Consider the following 20,329-nt stretch of genomic DNA (forward strand, 5'->3'; position numbering starts at 1 on the left):
TCTGTTATATTACCTGTGCTTTATGAAATGAGTGTCTCACAGTGGCACTATCATTGTATCTTCATGTATGCTACTGTACTGAGACTTTTGGTTACATTTCATGTAATTCCTGACTCCAGGAAAGGTGCTAGATTCTCTAATTACCGAGTACAGTCCTGGGGATATTCTGCAACTTTGTAAAAATAAGTCTCTGATCTATGATTTGAGAGTCATATGCCATAGGTTACATTTCAAAGAGCTGGAATTTTTTAGATAGCTACCCTACAGTTGCTATTTATTGTAATTTAAATGTTTTAAAACAGATTGTTATATGTTGGGATGTTTAATAATATGAAAGAATGATATTGTAAATTTGGGAGTAATTGCTTGTTAAGTTAAAGTGAATATGGGGAAAATATTTTCTTGATAATCAATCCTTTACGTTTTCTGACTTAACTTGAGCTGGAAGTCCACAGTGAGCCTGGAACTGTTGATCTGAGGCAGAGTGTTGACGTTTTCCAAAGTCATGTTTGTATTGACTTTGGAGAGGGAAAAAGGAACCATATCATTCAACAGAATTCATTGGGTGCTATTAGGTCCAGATTATATACTTCACTGATTTGAGTTATCATAACTATATGCCAATCATAAGTATATTTGTATAAACTAGATAAACATCTGTGTAGTTTAAATTCATACCTTTCTGGGACTGTTATGGAACTTTTCAGCTAAATGTATTTTCTTTTATAACTTCTGAAATACAGAAAACTAAGGCAAATATTCTTCTTTCAAATGAGTGTCAAGCCATTTCATGTTAATTTTTATGCACATTAGATATTTTTCTGTTTGTATTAAATGCATTAATTTGTTTGGGAAATTAATGGGAAAAAAGTGTTAATGGGAAAAAAGTGTTTTCTAGGTAAGACAACTTTCCTGAGTTTTAAGGTCCTCCATTAGTGATGTAATGTTTGCTGTAGTGTTGAGATTGACCATTCATGCCTCAGTTTCCAAAATTCTCATACCATCTTTTTCTTTTGAATTCAGTGTCAGCACTGGTATTTTCTAGGTGATGCACCTTATCAAAGTAGGAGACTATCAATTTAAATTATGCATATTTTCCCTCTGATTACTTGCAATAAGACACCATCATCATTTCCAATGTTCCCATTCGTTCCAGCACCCATGCTGTTCCACTCTGTGCCAGTGACCAACCCAGTCCCAGAACCATAAACTCCTCCACGTGGTCCCCTACTTCTCCGAGCCCCCTACAATGCCATAGCTTCCTCTGAGGCCTTAATAGACCCATAGCACATCTAACACTTCTCTGCTACCAAAACCCAGAGGAATAAGCCATTGAGTGCAAGAATAGCTCAGGTCAAGGTCAAAGTGTAGCCTCAAAGTCAGTGCTCTATGGAGACTATTGTAGAGCTTTACATGTATGTACCACTGTAACACAACATTTTTAATGAGAAGTTTTTAAGTATAGTGTTTTTTTTGAGTCAACTTAATTTTTCTACCCCTTAGTTTAGCAATTGATGAGCCACATATACTGAAGCAATGCCTCCTCAGGGTGTTGAGTATATGTGACAGAAAACTATGTGTGAGTGGGAAAAACAGAGAAGTTCATTCTCTCATGGTTTTGCCTTTAGACTATGGTGAATGATCATTTTTTTTTTTGAAGCCCTGCCTTGCAGACACTCTTTTAACAGAGAATCTTTGTTTCCTTCTGACCTTATATTCATATCATTCTCATGCTTTTTAGCCTAGCTCAGGTTTCTCTCTCTTCTTCCATGTAGCTTTTCAAGCCAACTACTAGTCCCTTTCCAGGGGGTACATGTGGAGTAGTGCATACACTTTGGAGTTAAACAGAGCAGTGATTGAGTCCTGGCTTACTGTTTTCCTGCTTGGGTAAATGTTAGTTATCTTCTCTGAGTCTCGGTTTTTTTATTTGTGAAACTTCCAAAAGATGTTAGGAAAATGAATGAAAAACAAGTAATAGTGCCTGGCACTTAGTTGGCACTCAGTAAATCCTCATTCTCTCACTTCTCCCTCTTACTTCCCCACTTTAGCTCACAGTGCTCTCTAACACTCACTTTTACCTAATTATACCACATCTTCATTCAAGAAATATTTATTGCATGCTTAGTGTGTGCCAGGGACTCTTTTTAGACAGTTACAGGCCCTTGATTTTTGGCAATTATCACGCATGCTTCTTGATCAAAGTTCCTTATAAGCTCAACATCTGAGCATGCATTGATTCTAGATATTCATGCACATCTTGAACCTGGAGGAGTTGCCTTTAGACAAAATTGTGGAGTTGTTCAAGTTTGTTGTTGGCATTTCTACTCTTTTCTTTCTTTGCTCTGTCTTCTTGAGGTCAGACTCTCTGCCTTTCATCTGAAGCCATGGGCTATCTTGTGTTTCAACTTTTTTTTTTTTTTTCTGTCTAAAGAAAAGATACAATGCTGTTCATTTCAGTTCAGTCACTCAGTCATGTCTGACTCTTTGCAACCCCATGGATTGCAGCATGCCAGGCTTCCCTGTCCATCACCAACTCCCAGAGCTTGCTCAAACTCATGTCCATTGAGTCGGTAATGCCATCTAACCATCTCATCCTCTGTCACTTCCTTCTCCTTTTGCCTTCAGTCTTTCCCAGCATCAGGGTCTTTTTCAGTGAGCCAGTTCTTCACATCAGATGGCCAAAGTATTGAACTTCAGCTTCAGCATCAGTCCTTCCAATGAACATTCAGGACTGATTTCCTTTAGGATTGACTGGTTTGATCTCCTTGCAGTCCAAGGAATTCTCAAAAATCTTCTCCAGCACCACAGTTCAAAAAGCATCAATTCTTCGGCATTCAACTTTCTTTATGGTCCTACTGTGACACCCATACATGACTACTGAAAAAACCATAACTTTGACTAGACGGACCTTTGTTGGCAAAGTAATATCTCTGCTTTTTAATATGCTGTCTAGGTTTGCCAAAGCTGTTCATTTACCATAATAGAAATATAGCTGTATTCACCATGTGTTGTTCCAGGCACTCTTAAGCATTTAGCATTTTGAACTTTTTCTTCAGTTGTAAAATAAGAAATTGCCCCTTGTAATAGGAATTTCAGTTCTTGGTGAGAAGAAGAGAGATTATTTTGGGCAGAAGTCTGTTGAAAAATCACAGTTGACCACTTAAAAGGGCAATTGTTAAGAGTAAGCATTCTTTTAGAATGCATGTAGACCAAAAAGAAGGCACAAAATATTTTATTCCTTATTCTGTGCATAGATCTCTTCTTGCTCTCATGCCCATTTCTCAGACTTCTGTCCCTGGAGCCTGCTCTGAATTTCAGGAAGTTGCCTCTTCTTCAAACTCTCTGTGTCTCTCTCTGACACTTCTTTTTCCTTTCTTATCTCCCAGTCTACCTAAGGTTCCCAGATGCCCATATGTGGAAGCTCAATGCTCTCCTGTTCCCTTGTGCCAGGATCTCCACTTCAGTCCACTGCATCCTATCGCCACAGCATGGGGATTGTTCAGCCTTTTCTATGTCAGCTTCCCATGGCCCTGAGAGCTCATAATTTTGTTACATTTAGGTGTACAGGATGGAGGGGGTGAAAATGCATGGAAAGACAGAAGAGTCTCATCTTTCACCAGGGTTTCAAGAGTAGACACTGATTATTGGGAATTTAGATTATGGACAGTTGTCTTTAAGCATAATATCTATTTCTGTAGCAGAGAGGAGGAACATGTGTTAGAAAACTGTCAATGAAAACACTAATATAGCAGTTTGAGAACCAATAAAATGGGAAAAGAGAAACTAGACATTGTCTGGAGACAAGTAGTAATAGTAATCTATTGCCTTCTATATCCACTTTCCTCCTTTCTCCAGCCTGCTCTCTCCTCTAGGAGATCAGCTGCCCTCTGGCCTTCGTTAGGTTTTCCCAGTGGGGACAAATCAGGAAATTGCAGGAAGGTAAGAGAATGAATTTAGGGTGTTTATTCCCCTGGCATCTCCTCCATGTTGACTGTGACTGTCCATGAAATGCACAGCTCCTCTCCAGGTGGCCCTCTTTATGACTTTCACTTTCTGACTCACTTGCCTTCATCCTTTGGACGTGGGGGTCATAAGCCACACTTTGGCAGATGGTCCTTTTACTAAATTCTTCTAGATTTCCCCTAATTCTACTGCCTAAGTTGTTTCTGCTCAGACTCTGCTGTATAGTAGGACTTGTATAAAGTTTTTGTCCTATAGGAGGTTAATAGGAAAATGAACAATTACAATGCCATGGTTAATAAATACTTATCAAAGTGTACACTCTTTGAGGTAGAAACCAATATTATGCCTGTTTCTCTCTTGACACTTGGCATCGTGCTGGGTGTAAGCAGGCGCTTGCCAGTGTGGAGGTGGAGGCAGGTGTAATGGGTGGGAGAGTGGGGATGGGGTTGAGCAACTGTCCTAGGAGGCTCCAGGTAGGTGTCCCAGTGTAGCTACTCATCACAGTCAGAAACAGACTGGTTGCATTAAACAAAGGAATTTACTAGAAGAATATCAATGGCTTCTAGAGTCAAAGGAAGGCAGGAAAACAGGTTTGGAAGAACTGGGTGCTCTGTAGGGCTAATTTGCTGAAACCGCAACAAAAGTCACACATTAAATACAGGTGGGGCATCCTCATGGACAGCCCTTGGCTTTGGTTTCTTTCTTTTTTTTTTTCAATATAAAATAACTTTTATTTACATAATTTACATCTACAGAATATAACTGCTTTCTTTAGAACAAGAAAATTTACAATGACAGATATTGCTTTTTGTCAAAGACTTCGTTAAGCAAGATAGTATACATGGTGACCTATATTTCAAAAAACATGGTGGTAAGCAGTGGATATTCATATTTTTATCTGTGCCTCAATCATTTACCAACAATTAGGCTTTTAAGTCATCATGTTGATCACTTGCTAAGATATAAGTGATCAGGAGGAAAAGTCAAGAAAAAAATAAAGACCTTTAATCATATCTCTTTGAAAATTTATAAAATACAAATTCTTCACATGATCTTTATATGAGTCAGATTAAACACAGGAGTGAACAAGTCTTTCCCCTTTACAAGGTAAAGACACTGATTTTCTTTCTCTAAGAGTAGTTTTAAGGATATAACTGTAGGAGAATTTAGCTGACTTGATTCTCTAATGCAATGAATGCCCAAAGATAAAATTATCCTTTATACAGTAAGAAGTTACATCTTCCACAAAATTAACTCATTGTAGATGAACAAGAGACAGATGTTAACAAATTTAAAGTGATAGTAAACAAGGGATAAAATCATAGTTTAGCTATGACAACCTAACACCTAAACTAACATGAACTGAAAAAACCTCTTCAGAATATGAAACTTTTAAAATTTATAAAAATGGCATTTAAAATAGCAATGTGATTACAACCATGATTTTTGTAACATATTAATCACATGAAATAAATAAATGCATATCTGTAGAGAATTTCCTTGTAAATCCTCCTTTATGACAAAAAAGTTTAAACTGTAAATTTCACTATAAGGCAATGAATAAGAAATGTTCTAATATGGCTTTGGTTTCTTTAAGGTGGATTGACACAGGTCTCAGAGGAAAGAAAGCATTTTTGGATACATGTTATATTCACTCTGTGGAAACTTTCTGGGCTTCTTCCTTCCAAGCTTCCTTATAGAAGGCCTGCTCACTGCTGCAGGTAAGGTAGGAAGAAAGAAATAGGTTGAGATCTAATCCTCTGTGGCAACCTGTGTCTTAGAACTAGAGAAAACAGCTCACTTCTCTCTCCCTGGCCTCCTCACTACCCAAAAGGCAGGGTGATGGGGGCAATAGGTGGGAACAATAGTTATGTTACGACAGTCAGCAAGAATTAAGTAACAGTGGAAGATGAGTTCTTCCCCTGAAGAGCTAAGTGTATGTGCAGAGGTGGGGCCAGTTTTGCTGAGTGTGAGAGAGGGTGTGTCCCCACCTTTAGGGAGGAGTAGAAGCAGCAGAACCTACCCAAGTTTCCATCATTGAATGTGGACCTTTGTTTTGCTGCTTTCTTCCTCTCCCACGTCCTCCAGTAACCCTCTGCTGTGCAGTTGCTCCCCAGTACCCTAGAGCCGCAGCCCAGTTGAATTTGTCCTCCTCAGATGGGATCCATTTCCCTTACTTTTCCTTCTTCCTGAAGCTTTTCAGCCTGTGTGGGAACAGGTGTTAAGAGGATAACCATCTGGTTAGTTTAATTCAGTCTAAGGTGTTACTTACCAACAAAGGTGGGTATGGTTGGAGAGACAGTCACCAAAACAACAGTCATAAAAAAATGTATCCTGGTGGCTCAGCCATAAAGAATCTGTCTGCAATGCAGGAGATGCAGGAAATGCAGGTTTGATCCCTGGGTAGGGATGATCCACTGGAGGAGGAAATGGCAACCCACTCCGGTATTCTTGCCTGGAGAGCCCCATGGACAGAGTGGACTGGTGGGCTATGGTTCATGGGGTTGCAAAGAGTCAGACTAGAGAGAAGCAACTAGAGAGAAACCTGGGTGCCGCAACTAAGACCCAGCGCAGCCAAACAAATTAAAAAAATAAATATTAAAAAAGTAAGTGGGGAGACTTCCCTGGTGGTCCAGTGGTTAAGAATCCACCAGCCAGTGCAGAGGACACAAGTGTGATCCCTGATCCAGGAAGATCCCACATGCCACAGGGCAACTAAGCACATGAGCCACAGCTACTGAAACTTGCATGCCTAGAGTCCATGCTCCACAAGAGAAGCCACTGCAGTGAGAAGCCCACAGACCACAACTAGAGAAAAGCTCATGTGCAGCAATGAAGATCCAGTGGAGCCAAAAATAAGTAAATGTTAAAAAAATGAGTGGGGAAATTTTTTTCTAGGTAGAGACCAGCATACATAAAGAAGGTGTAAACCTACACGACATATTTGAAGAACTGAAAAGTTTGATTTGGCTGGGGCATGAAGTTTGTGTGAATGAGTGCCAAGATATAAGACTGGAAAAATAGATCGGGGCCAGGTGGGGAAGGACTTTTTTTGGGCAAAGAGAGGGACCTTTAATATCATACTAAGGAAATTGGACTTGGTCCCATAGTCAAGGGGTGGATCACTGAAGGTTGCTAAGCAGGGGATGAGCATAATCTTAAGTTTTAGAAAGATAACATTGTTGGCAGTGTACTATATGAACTGGAGTTGAAGCTGGAGGCAAGGAGATGAGAAAGGAGAATTTGCAGGGGTCTGTGGAAGAGGGTGACAGACAACGACAACTTCCAAGAAAGTTGCAGTGGGTTGGTAGGAAGGGGAAGGTAGAAGATAGAAATGGTGACATTTGACTATTGACTAGTTTCAGGTTGATGAAAGAGAGGGAGGGAGCCTTAAATGACAAGCGGTCTCCAGTTTTGGACTTTGGTGGTGGTTTAGTCACTAAGTCGCGTCTGGCTCTTGCGACCCTGTGGACTGTAACCCACCAGGCTCCTCTGTCCATGGGATTTTCCAGGCAAGGATACTGGAGTGGATTGCCATTTACTTCTCCAGGGGATATTCCCAACCCAGGAATCAATCCCAGGTCTCCTGCATTGCAGGCAGATTTTTTTCTGACTGAGCTACGAGGGAAGCTCTGGGGAGTGCTATTAACTAATATGGAAATGTGAAGGAGAAGCAGATTTTGTAGGAAAGATAATGAATCCAGGATAACAAAGATTAGGGATGGAGCTTTGACCAAGAAATTTGATGGAGGACCCAGAATAAAAGGAACCTCAAGGAACTAATATTTAAGGAAAAACAAGAGAGGTTGAAAGATAAAGTGAAAAAGAGAAAACCAAGAAACAGAAGTTTCAAGAGGGAAGGAGAATTTCAAGGAAGAGCGGTGGTCAACAAAGTCAAAGAATTTGACAGTTCAGAGCTTCCAAGTAGGACAAGGACTTTCAATATGGCTGCTTTGGGTTCTGGAAAGACCATATAAATACTGGGGAGTGAGTTCTCATAAGGCTGCTAACTAAAATACATATAGATGCTCATTCTTTATAGTTTGTGAATTATATGACCATTTGCTCAGACTAAAGGAAATCTTTAATTTCCTTTAAAAGCAAATTGATAGAAAAATTTAGGTGAGAGTTTAAGGGATCATCCATACTGAGGTGATAGTCAAAGCCTTGAGAACAACTGCATTTTTAAGGTAGAGAAGAGCAGAAGGTTAAGACTGGAAGTTGAGGAAATCCTCAAAATTAGGCTTAGCACAGAGGAAAAGTGAGTACCTGTTAAAGGGAGTGAATAAGAGCGATCTGAAAGGTTGGAAAAGCCTTAGGGAATCACAGCATGGACTGAAGCTTGGGTGATTCACCTGGTGGAGTTTATAGAGCCTCCTGGAAGTTCTGCAGAGAGATCAAGGGGAATGAGGTCTAGAAAAATGTCCGTTATATTGGCCACAAGATCCTTGAAGATCTGAAAGCAAGAATTTTCGGGACAGTTCAGGCCCAGAAGCCAAAGTTCTTGTCACTAGGCAAGGGAAGGATGGTGATGGAATGAAGCCACCTGTGTCTTGTGTTGCTATAGCATGAAGAGTGGGCATAAAAGACCAAAGGATGGTGAGGAGGGGACCAGAGGTGGAGTGAAGACAAGACTGTTGGGTGTAGAATGCACTTGAAAACAGAAGCAAGTAGAATTTTGGAGCTACTTGAGCTTCTGGGAAACAAAACAAGCAAAAAACAAAACAAAACAAAACAAAACAGAAAAGCAGAACACTGAGGGAGCCGAGAAGTAAGATAACTCTTAAGATACCTGGAAAAAAAGAGTAATCAAATAATAGTGATCCAAGAGCTAGTGAAGCCTCAGTGATGTAGGAAACCACCTTTTGGATGGTTAATTTAAACTTCATCACAGGAAACTTTTCATAAAGAGATGTGTGGTACCATTAAAAGAATGACTGAAAAAATTCTGTATTTTAGAAGAGTCATTGTGATGAATAGGCATTGAACCTGGAAGATGCGTAGTATTCTCCTTTGTATTTGTAAAATAACAGACTTTATTTTTATATGCCATGAACCTAGAGGCTGCCCTCTGATACTTGAAAGAGGTGGCTACAGCTATAAATATGGATGTGACAGTGAAGTATGCCCATGAACTTGGGAGTAAAGGGAAATATATTTGCCTTCGTAACTGAACTATTAAAACCAAAATATAATCTATCTCTGAGAGTCAACACCTGGGTAAGGAGTGTGGTCGTTAGGGAATATCAAAAGGAGAATTCAGATAAAGTGCCTTTGGCTTCATCTTGGGCAGAGAGATGCTGAATTTGGGCACATGGACAATCCAGTCGCTAGAGAGGAATGGCTGAGTGTGGGGCAAAAATGTTTCACCTGGACTGAGTAGGAGCTGAAGGAAGTGGTCCTCAAACCTCTCTTTGAATCTGTGCTTGTGCAGAAACTTTTTGATTCCTGATTTATTCTACAAAGTATGCCATGGACATCTGAAAGAAATGTCCCTTATTGTTAAAATAAACTAGATTTCTAATCTGTACATTAGTGTTGTATAAATGTAGTCATTGTCAATCTGTCTTCAAGTGCCAGGTCACCTTGGGTATGCTAGTAAAGTCAAGTTTCTGGACATGAAAGACTGAGAAGAACAGATTCTAGGCTGTAGAAAGTTTTTCAAAGTCATTCTTATTTATATCATTTAAAAACCTTCTTGATAATTAGTCTCATGGACAGCCTTCTGTCTCCCTTGTGTATTTCCATATCCTCCGCCACTAGTTTTAGGAATGCTGTCAGTAGTCATCACTTTCAACAGTTGGTTGGTAAAGAACATGGAACTTGTATTCACTCAAGAAATGAATGAAAACATGTAGACTAGAGATGAGAAATACAAAGCATTCTTGTTACCACTCTTCTGTCCTGTATTTGTGCAAACATACTAGTTGATAATGACATTCTTTCCTCATGAACCTAGACTGACCATAGAACTCTTCATAATGACATTAATCCAGAAAATCACAACCAGCAGCCTGGATTAGATCCATGTGAGGTAAAACTCTGCTCTTTCTAGGTTAGATGGCATGTCAGGGATTCTGGCCATCAGAAGTACAGAATTCATCAGGAAAGGATGGAAAGGATGGTTAATCCTTTGAATTTGATGTCATGGAGAAAGCAGATATGCTCTTTGATCAAAAGTCCCTGAATATTTTGACAGAATAGATAAATCGACAGAAATTATCAGAATGAAATTATTTAGACAGTGAATGCATTCACTGCCATGGGGGTGTCAACCAGAAAAGAATTTGCAAGAGACCTTACAGGTGCATCAGTTGTTGTTCAGTTGCTCAGGTGTGTCCCAGTCTTTGTAGCTCCATGGACTGTAGCATGCCAGACTCCTCTGTCCTTCACTAATGCCCAAAGTTTGCTCAAACTCATCCATTGAGTCAGCGATACTATCTAACCATCTCATCCTCTGCTGCCCCCTTCTCCTTTTGCCTTCATTCTTTCCCAGTTTTAGGGTCTTTTCCAGTGAGGTGGCTCTTTGAATCAAGTGGCCAAAGTATTAGAGTTTCAGCTTCAGCATCAGTCCTTCCAATGAATATTCAGGACTGATTTCCTTTAGGACTGACTGATTCGATCTCCTTGCAGTCCAAGGGACTCTACAGAGTCTTTACCAACACCACAGTTCAAAAGCATCAATTCTTCAGGGCTCAGCCTTCTTTATGGTCCAGCTCTCACATCCATACATGACTACTGGAAAAGCCATAGCTTTGACTATACAGGTGGACCTTTGTTGACAAAGTGATGTCTCTGCTTTTCAATATGCTGTCTAGGTTTGTCATCGCTTTCCTTCCAAGGAGCAAGTGTCTTTTCATTTTGTGGCTGCAGTCACCATCCGTAGTGATTTTGGAATCCAAGAAAATGAAATCTGTCACTGCTTCCACTTTTCCACCTTCTATTTGCCATGAAGTGATGGGACCAGATGCCATGATTTTAAGTTTGTTTAATGTTGAGTTTCAAGTCTGCTTTTTCAGTCTCTTCTTTCACCCTCATCAAGAGGCTGCTTAGTTCCTCTTCACTTTCTGCCTTTAGAGTGGTATTATCTGCATATCTGAGGTTGTTGATATCTCTCCTCGCAGTCTTGATTTCAGCTTGTGATCATCCAGCCTGGCATTTTGCATGATGTACTCTGCATATAGTGTTTCCCACTTAGTGTTGGTGGTAAAGAACCCTCCTACCAATGCAGAAGACTTAAGAGACACTGGTTCGATCCTTGGGTCAGAAAGATCCCCTCGAGGAGGGCATGGCAACCCACTCCAGTATTCTTGCCTGGAGTATCCCTTGGACAGAGAAGCATGACGGGCTGTAATCCATAAGGTTGCAAAGAGTCAGACATGATTGAAATGACTTGGCATGCATGTACTTTGCATATAAGTTAAATAAACAGGGTGACAATATACAGCCTTGTACTCCTTTCCCAGTTTGAATCAGTCAGATGTTCTGTGTCGTGTTCTAACTGTTGCTTCTTGACCTGAACACAGGTTTCTCAGGAAACAGATAAGGTGGTCTGGTACTCCCATCTTTTTAAGAGTTTTTCAGTTTGTTGTGATCCACACAGTCAAAGGCTTTAACATAGTCAATTAAGCAGAAGTAGATTTTTTTCTGGAACTCCCTTGCTTTCTCCAGGATCCAACTAATGTTGGCAATTTGACCTCTGGTTCCTCTGCCTCTTTGAAGTCATCCCCAGGTTTTAAATCCTAGCTCTTCCTCTTACTGGGAATGTAGCAAGTTAAGCCTTAGTATCTTCATATGAGAAGTCATTTCCATTTCCTAAGTTTGAGACTACCAATTCAGATAGCACATAAAAAGCGTTTGCGAATGAGATCCTCACAAATGTTAGCTCCCTTCTTGCTTCTCTTGTTTGAAATATTCAACAATGAGCTACCTCATCAGAACTACCTTATCAGATCTCTCCAGTCTCTACTTGAATATTTCTAGTGAAGTGAAGCTCATCGTTTCACAAGATATTCAATTTTGATCTGCTCTAATTACTTATGGCTCAGAGGTTAAAGCGTCTGCCTGCAATGCAGGAGACCCGGATTAGATCCCTGAGTCGGGAAGATCCCCTGGAGAAGGAAATGGCAATCCACTCCAGTATTCTTGCCTGGAGAATCCCATGGAGGGAGGAGCCTGGTAGGCTACAGTCCATGGGGTCGCAGAGTCGGACACGACTGAGCGACTTGGGCTTCCCTGGTGGCTCAGAGGTTAAAGCATCTGCCCGCAATGCGAGAGACCTGGGTTTGATCCCTGGGTCGGGAAGATCCCCTGGAGAAGGAAATGGCAATCCACTCCAGTATTCTTGCCTGGAGAATCCCATGGACGGAGGAGCCTGGTGGGCTACAGTCCACGGGGTCGAGAAGAGTAGGACACGACTAAGCCACTTCACTTCACTTCACTTCACTTCAATTACTTAAAAGTCTGTCTTTATATTGAATGGAAATCTGCCACACAATATAACTTGCTTTGCCACATAGAACTTAGCTTTGGAGTCTTTTTGATATTTGAAGAGGAATACTCAACTCTTTTAAAATATTTTCCTTTCTAAGCTATAGGGTCACCAGTCCATTCAGTTCTTCCTAAATGGCACTTTCATTATCTCTAGGTTGCCATAACTTGGATCACTTCCAAATTTGCAGGATTTATCTGGCCTTTTTGTTTTTTTCTATCTCTAGCATTAGTTCTAGGAATATATATATATATATATAAATACAGTGCAGAATTTCTTATTTTAAATCTATAAATTTAGATTTCTATTAAATCTATAGAAATTATTTAAACTTAATAACTAATAACTAATCAGTAGTAACAAAATTCTCCTCCTCGTGGTTTCAGGGCTTTCAGAATGGCTCAAGTGCCTTGAACACATTTTAATGGAAGCTCGTTTAACTCACTTTTTGGGTTCACCCCCTTTTCTTGGGTGTGGGACCAAGGCTTGTCCCTTAGATATTTCTGATTGTGGTGTTGACTAACTAGTTGGTTCCTAAACTGTAATTATCTTCCTCCTTCAATTAAAATTGCATTTCTATATTACAAAATGGGCTATTGCAAAATCTAACAATGCACATTGGATTTTTATTTCCCTCTAAGCAACTTTTCCTGACAATACGTATTTTTTCTCTGGATTGTTCAACTGTTAAGTGCTGAGGAGGACATTCTTCCTAACAAAGATCAATCAGTGGGCACTTTGCAGTATTGTTTTTTTTGGTTTTCCTGTGTCCTCACTTGCTGTTGTGTAGTAATTCAAATACACGATTATTTCCAGCTTAGAGAATTTTGAGAGACTCATGAACTAGAGCCATACTGATGTGACAGCATAGTTGGTGCCAATGAAACATTCAGTCATCATATGCTTTTATTTTAAAATGTGCCAAATGATGGACTTGATTAATAGTTTATGCAAGATATTAATTCCCCAACCAGGGATCAAACCCTGTGTCCTCTGCAGTAGAAGCACAGAGTCCTAACCACTGGACCACCAGGGAATTCTCCCTTGATGAATAGTTTTAGTTGAAATTTATCCAATACTTTCCCCCAGATTTTTAAATTATTTTGACATTGTGTAAACTGAGTATGATGTTTCTAAGCATCACTTCAACCAACATGTATTTGGCATACCTACATTCTGCCAGACCCTGCCTCAGTGCTGGGTATTTATTTCTAGATTACCAACAATACATGGTCCTGCCTTTGAAGAGGAATCAGACACACACAGTCAGTCAGTCAGTTCAGTTGCTCAGTCTTGTCTGACTCTTTGTGACCCCGTGAACTGCAGCACGCCAGGCCTCCCTGTCCATCACCAACTCCCAGAGTTTACTCAAACTAATGTCCACTGAGTCAGTGATACCATCCAACCATCTCATCCTCTGTCATCCCCTTCTCCTCCTGCCTTCAATCTTTCCCAGCATCAGGGTCTTTTCAAATGAGTCAGTTCTTTGCATCAGGTGGCCAAAGTATTGGAGTTTCAGCTTCAACATCAGTCCTTCCAATGAATATTCAGGACTGATTTCCTTTAGGATGGACTGGTTGGATCTCCTTGCAGTCCAAGGGACTCTCAACAGTCTTTCCCATCAGGAAGCTTCTGTAAGCCTCTTATCCTTCTCCATCAGAGGGCAGACAGACTGAAAACCACAATATGAAAATTGGTTAGAAAACTAACCAATCTGATCAGATGGACCACAGCCTTGTCTAACTCAATGAAACTATGAGCCATGCCGTGTAGGGCCACCCAAGACGAAGAACCGGTCATGGTGGAGAGTTATGAAAAAATGTGGTCCACTGGAGAAGGGAATGGCAAACCACTTCAGTATTATTGTCTTGAGACACACACAACTCTTAAAAATAAAGTTCAGATCACCATGGTCAAAGAACATGGGTTCTCAGAAGATCACTTAGTCTTGTGAGAAAGCATAGCAACCTGTTCCTGCCAACCCACTTCCAGTTAACACCACACACTGAGATTTTATATACTCATCTAGGCTCTGCTCAAATGCTTCTTTCACCAAAAGAGTGGCCCTAGTCCTCGTGCCCCAGCCCTGTGTATTCTCTCCCTCTTCCAAACTTCTCTGGTCCCTCGTCTGCACTTTCTCTCATAACCAAGTCTCTTTATACCTCAAGGTAAGGTTATTTGCATGTATGTCTGTGTTTGCTCACAAGACTGGGAGCTGACTGTGGATCAGATCACGAACTCCTTATTGCCAAATTCAGACTGAAATTGAAGAAAGTGGGGAAAACCACTAGACCATTCAGGTATGACCTAAATCAAATCCCTTATGACTATACAGTGGAAGTGAGAAATAGATTTAAGGGACTAGACTTGATAAACAGAGTGCCTGATGAACTATGGATGGAGGTTCGTGACATTGTACAGAAGACAGGGATCAAGACCATCCCCATGGAAAAGAAATGCAAAAAGGCAAAATGGTTGTCTGAGGAGGCCTTACAAATAGCTGTGAAAAGAAGAGAAGCGAAAAGCAAAGGAGAAAAGGAAAGATATTCCCATTTGAATGCAGAGTTCTAAAGAATAGCAAAGAGAGATAAGAAAGCCTTCCTCAGCGATCAATGCAAAGAAATAGAGGAAAATAACAGAATGGGAAAGACTAGAAATCTCTTCAAGATAATTAGAGATACCAAGGGAACATTTCATGCAAAGATGGGTTCGATAAACGACAGAAATGGTATGGACCTAACAGAAGCAGAAGATATTAAGAAGAGGTGGCAAGAATACACAGAAGAACTGTACAAAAAAGATCTTCACGACCCAGATAATCATGATGGTGTGATCAGTCACCTAGAGCCAGACATCCTGGAATGTGAAGTCAGGTAGGCCTTAGAAAGCATCACTATGAACAAAGCTAGTGGAGGTGATGGAATTCCAGTTGAGCTATTTCAAATCCTGAAAGATGATGCTGTGAAAGTGCTGCACTCAATATGCCAGCAAATTTGGAAAACTCAGCAGTGGCCAGAGGACTAGAAAAGGTCAGTTTTCATTCCAATCCCAAAGAAAGGCAATGCCAAAAGATGCTCAAACTACCACACAATTGTACTCATCTCACACGCTAGTAAAGTAATGCTCAAAATTCTCCAAGCCAGGCTTCAGCAATATGTGAACCATCCAGATGTTCAAGCTGGTTTTAGAAAAGGCAGAGGAACCAGAGATCATATTGCCAACATCCACTGGATCATGGAAAAAGCAAGAGAGTTCCAGAAAAACATCTATTTCTGCTTTATTGACTATGCCAAAGCCGTTGACTGTGTGGATCACAATAAACTGGAAAATTCTGAAAGAGATGGGAATACGAGACCACCTGACCTGCCTCTTGAGAAACCTATATGCAGGTCAGGAAGCAACAGTTAGAACTGGACATGGACCAACAGACTGGTTCCAAATAGGAAAAGGAGTACGTCAAGGCTGTATATTGTCACCCTGCTTATTTAACTTATATGCAGAGTACATCATGAGAAATGCTGGGCTGGAAGAAGCACAAATTGGAATCAAGATTGCCAGGAGAAATAGTAATAACCTCAGATATGCAGATGACGCCACCCTTATGGCAGAAAGTGAAGAGAAACTAAAAAGCCTCTTGATGAAAGTGAAGGAGGAGAGTGAAAAAGTTTGCTTAAAGCTCAACATTCAGAAAACTAAGATCATGGCATCTGGTCCCATCACTTCAGGGAAATAGATGGGGAAACAGTGGAAGCAGTGGCTGACTTTATTTTTTTGGGCTCCAAAATCACTGCAGATGGTGATTGCAGCCATGAAATTAAAAGATGCTTACTCCTTGGAAGGAAAGTTATGACCAACCTAGACAGCATGTTAAAAAGCAGAGACATTACTTTGCCAACAAAGGTCCGTCTAGTCAAGGCTATGCTTTTTCCAGTAGTCATGTATGGATGTGAGAGTTGGACTGTGAAGAAAGCTGAGCACCGAAAAATTGATGCTTTTGAACTATGGTGTTGGAGAAGACTCTTGAGAGTCGCTTGGACTGCAAGGAGAGCCAACCAGTCCATCCCAAAGGAGATTAGTCCTGGGTGTTCACTGGAAGGACTGATGCTGAAGCTAAAACTCCAGTACTTTGGCCACCTCATGCAGAGTTGACTCATTGGAAAAGACCCTGATGCTGGGAGGAGTTGGGGGCAGGAGGAGAAGGGGATGACAGAGGATGAGATGGCTGGATGGCATCACCGACCTGATAGACATGAGTTTGAGTAAACTCGGGAGTTGGTGACGGACAGGGAGGCCTGGTGTGCTGCGATTCATGGGGTCGCAAAGAGTCGGACACGACTGAGCGACTGAACTGACTGACTGACTTCCATAATGTCCAATAAATGTTAGTTTGATTGAGAGAAAAGTCTATTTTAGGTAGAACACCTTGATTAACTAAGGGAGAACAAGTTCTATTTTGGTTTTGATTGCTAGGAGTTTTAAAATTTTAGACTCAATATTTTTTTCATGGAAAACTAGTCTTCTGTAAGTTTCTTCAAGAAAATTCAGTTCTAGTTTGTATCCATAGTTTGTGGATTTCCTATGTACAGATCACAGTCTCATGATTACTAAGGGGTTTCTGAGGTTGCTTCTACATATGAATGTTAATGGATACATATTTTTTTTTCTTATAAAGACTTCATAGAAATCAAGTAACTCTATTTTGTGAAAACAACTCCTAGTGCTCTTTAGACAGATGGGAAAAAGTCCTCAGATTAGTTTGCTTAAAAAGTCATGAATTAAAAGACTGCTCATTGAAACTGAAGGCAACTTTCTACTGAGTCATCAGAAGCAATGTATTGAGCAATATGATCTGTATCAATATGTCTTATGAAATTGCCAAGTTAGGAGTTGTATATTTTAGATAAAAAATTTATGTCTCCACTGAGTGTCAAGTATCTTTAAAGTTTTCTGAAAATATTAATAGAATCCAATCAATTTCTCAGTAAAAGGCAAACAACATTAAAAAAATTTTTTAATGTGACTTTTTATTCTGAGACTTTACTTGGGTTCCCAGAGACTATGCGAAGAGCTTTCCTCGTTCTGATAATTATCACTTTAGCTCTGGAGTTTATGGTGGCTGGATTATGATTCCCTTTAGGGGACTGATGCAAGCAGTTTCTTAATGGTGTTTCGGCCCCTGACAACATGATTCCTTTAAGGAGAGTGCAATAAGTGGGATTTGTATCCATGTGACTCATGCATTTAAAAAAATAAAGGAACCAGAATCGATAGATTCAAATTAAATATATTCAGAGCATCCTCTTAATGCCACCTATGTAATGGCAACAACTTATTCTCTGTGCATTGATGATCCTTTGTTTGCATTTTGTAAGTGTTGTATATTTATTCTGTATTTTGCAATCTGTTGTATGTGTGCAAAGCATTGCATTTACACAGGATTTTTCTAAAAGTTATTCTATGCTTGTCAGAAAAACAACAACAACAACAACAAAACAAACAGACACCTAAGATTTTGAATGATAATCCCCAGGAGCCCTGAAGTTTTCCTCAGCCTGTTTTCTATGCTCTGTATTTACTTGTTGAATGAATGAATAAATAAAGTGTTGGATTCAGGAGACATGGAACTTGACCCAGTGGAAAAGCTGCAGTTGAAGGATTTTTAGACCAATGTTGATGGTGGGATAACTTTACTTGAATTATTTAGCTAAAGTTCCATTTGAGATGCAAAAGTTTGTTGAAATAGTGCTTTCCTATTTGGTGATTTTTCTTACCAAAACAAACATAAATTAAGTGACCCCAAACACCCTAAATGGAGATAAATTATAATGATGCTATAAGATGTCAGGATATATGTGTATCTAGCAAGTGTCTTGTGATGCATATTACCCATTTTGGGGATGGAATTTTGTAGGATTTAACTTTTCAGGGTCCCATTGGTTGGAAAGTGCAGCTAATCAAGAAATCATTGTGGAACCTGTTGCTCGAGCTTTGTATCATGGGAGTTACAATATTGTATTTTCCTTTAACTCCTCAGATCATCTTCTATTTGCTGTGTATCCTGGAGGTGACAGATAATGCCGATAATGATGACTAAAATGTTCACTGGCTTCTCCCTACTGAGACCTGCCTTCCCCTAGAGCTGTTCTCACCTTCCCACTGGTTAACATTCAGGTATCCTTGCTCATTTCAACTCTACAAGCTGTAAAAACACCTGACAGAGTCACGTAGGAGAGGGAGAGATTCCACTGCAGGCTTCAGTGGGGAACTGAGTCAAATTCTCCCACCTTCATGTCACCCCTTGGAGGACTTTTCCTTCCCTTCAGCCTCTGACTCATAAAACAGGAAAACCAAACTTTATTGTTCTGCTTTATCTCTAACACCATTGTCCAATGAACTCTGTATTAGTATGGATCTAAATCTAATCTGTGCTTTTTGTTTCAGGATTATCTCTTGATTAGATGCTGATTGTATATGTTTGTTTTTTAAATAATGATGAAAATTTATCTTAAGCCTACTCAGTCATTTATTAGGTAAGATAGAGAAGTTAGACATCAAAATTGCTCTATTCAGAACCAGCACATAAGACTGTTTAAAATGAGTGTTGGATAAAAATAACTTAAAGTACCTTGGAGTTACTTTTACATAATGAAACATGTAATATAAAATGTAATTAAATATTTAAGAGTATCATAGTTTTAAAATATGCCCTCAAAATATCTGTTTAACTTATCAAACCCATAAAATGAATGAGGAGGTGTCATATCTTCTGGGAAGAGTTAACTAAGTCTCTCACACTTTAAAAAAATAATCAGCTTGTACCAACAGTGGAGCAATGTCGCTTCTGCCAATTAAAAATGGTGATGACTCTCTTTATTCCATTTATGCCTATGCAGCAAAGAAAAACAATGTGTGAAACCTTATCGTGCATTTACCTTTAGTTCATAAAAACCGAGATTATTGTCACTAGATTATGTAAAGACTTACCTATAATTGGTGCTAAATAAATATTTATTGAATGAATACACAAATGAATACAGGATGCCTCATTTAAACATTTAGTTTAAATGTTTTTAAACTGAACATTTAAAAAAATAAATATTATACTTCAACTGGTTGTGTGTGTGTGTGTGTGTTCAGTCGCTCAGTCGTGTCTGACCCTTTGCAGCCTCATGGCCTGTAGTCAGGCTCTTCCATCCCTGGAATTTTCCAGCCAAGAATACTGGAGCGGGTTGCCTTTCCCTACTGCAAGAGATCTTCCTGACCCAGGGATCCAACCCGCGTCTCTTGTGTCTCCTGCGTTAGCAGGCAGGTTCTTTACAACCTTAAGCAATTTTTAAAAATCGCATGATATTTTCAAGTAAATGAAATATTTCAAAATGGATATACTTTCCTCAGCAGAAACTTCATGTATATGTAATTTTAGGAAGTGGTTTACAAGAGGATAACTAAAATAAATATATTCTGACCAGTCAAGTTCATAATACCCTGTGCTTACAGTGTTTTTCCTGAGAATTCCAAATGCTAGGCTAATGTGATTATATGTGCTATTCTTTTTGTCTTTTCTAGAAGGTGAATCATCTCAAGTTGAGTAACTTGTTTTGAGTAAAATAATGACTCACTGAATGAAGCCTGAAATACCATCCAGCTTCTGGTAGATCCCCCTACCTCTGTGTGGACTATTTTATTTACAAGTCTCCTTCTAAAGTCTATTTCCATGATTCTGAAAAAATTGCATTTCTTTAAGAATATATGCATTGTGAAACATAAGCAATAGCATCTTTCAGCAACTGAAAATTCACAGGTAATTGAATTTGAAGGAAGATCAGAGTGTAAAAAGGCTGGTGGCCCTATGTTTGCATTCTATAGAGTTTACAT

At 39.7% G+C, this 20,329-nt stretch overlaps 1 long non-coding RNA gene across 7 annotated transcripts in view; it reads left to right on the forward strand.

Annotated features, from left to right (window-relative positions):
* LOC122695023 overlaps positions 1-19,563 on the forward strand; it is a 35,660-nt gene extending 16,097 nt beyond the window's left edge. For 5 of the 7 annotated variants that reach the window (XR_006341299.1, XR_006341301.1, XR_006341304.1 and 2 more), the window contains 3 exons: positions 3,856-3,939; positions 5,561-5,684; positions 18,489-19,563. This is a non-coding gene — a long non-coding RNA (uncharacterized LOC122695023). The remainder of the gene's footprint in view (positions 1-3,855; positions 3,940-5,560; positions 5,685-18,488) is intronic. The other 2 variants (XR_006341305.1, XR_006341300.1) reach the window with 1 other exon arrangement.
* Positions 19,564-20,329: the final 766 nt, after the last annotated feature.

This window comes from Cervus elaphus, chromosome 5 (genome assembly GCF_910594005.1).
Source record: "Cervus elaphus chromosome 5, mCerEla1.1, whole genome shotgun sequence".
NCBI classification, from domain to species: Eukaryota; Metazoa; Chordata; class Mammalia; order Artiodactyla; family Cervidae; genus Cervus; species Cervus elaphus.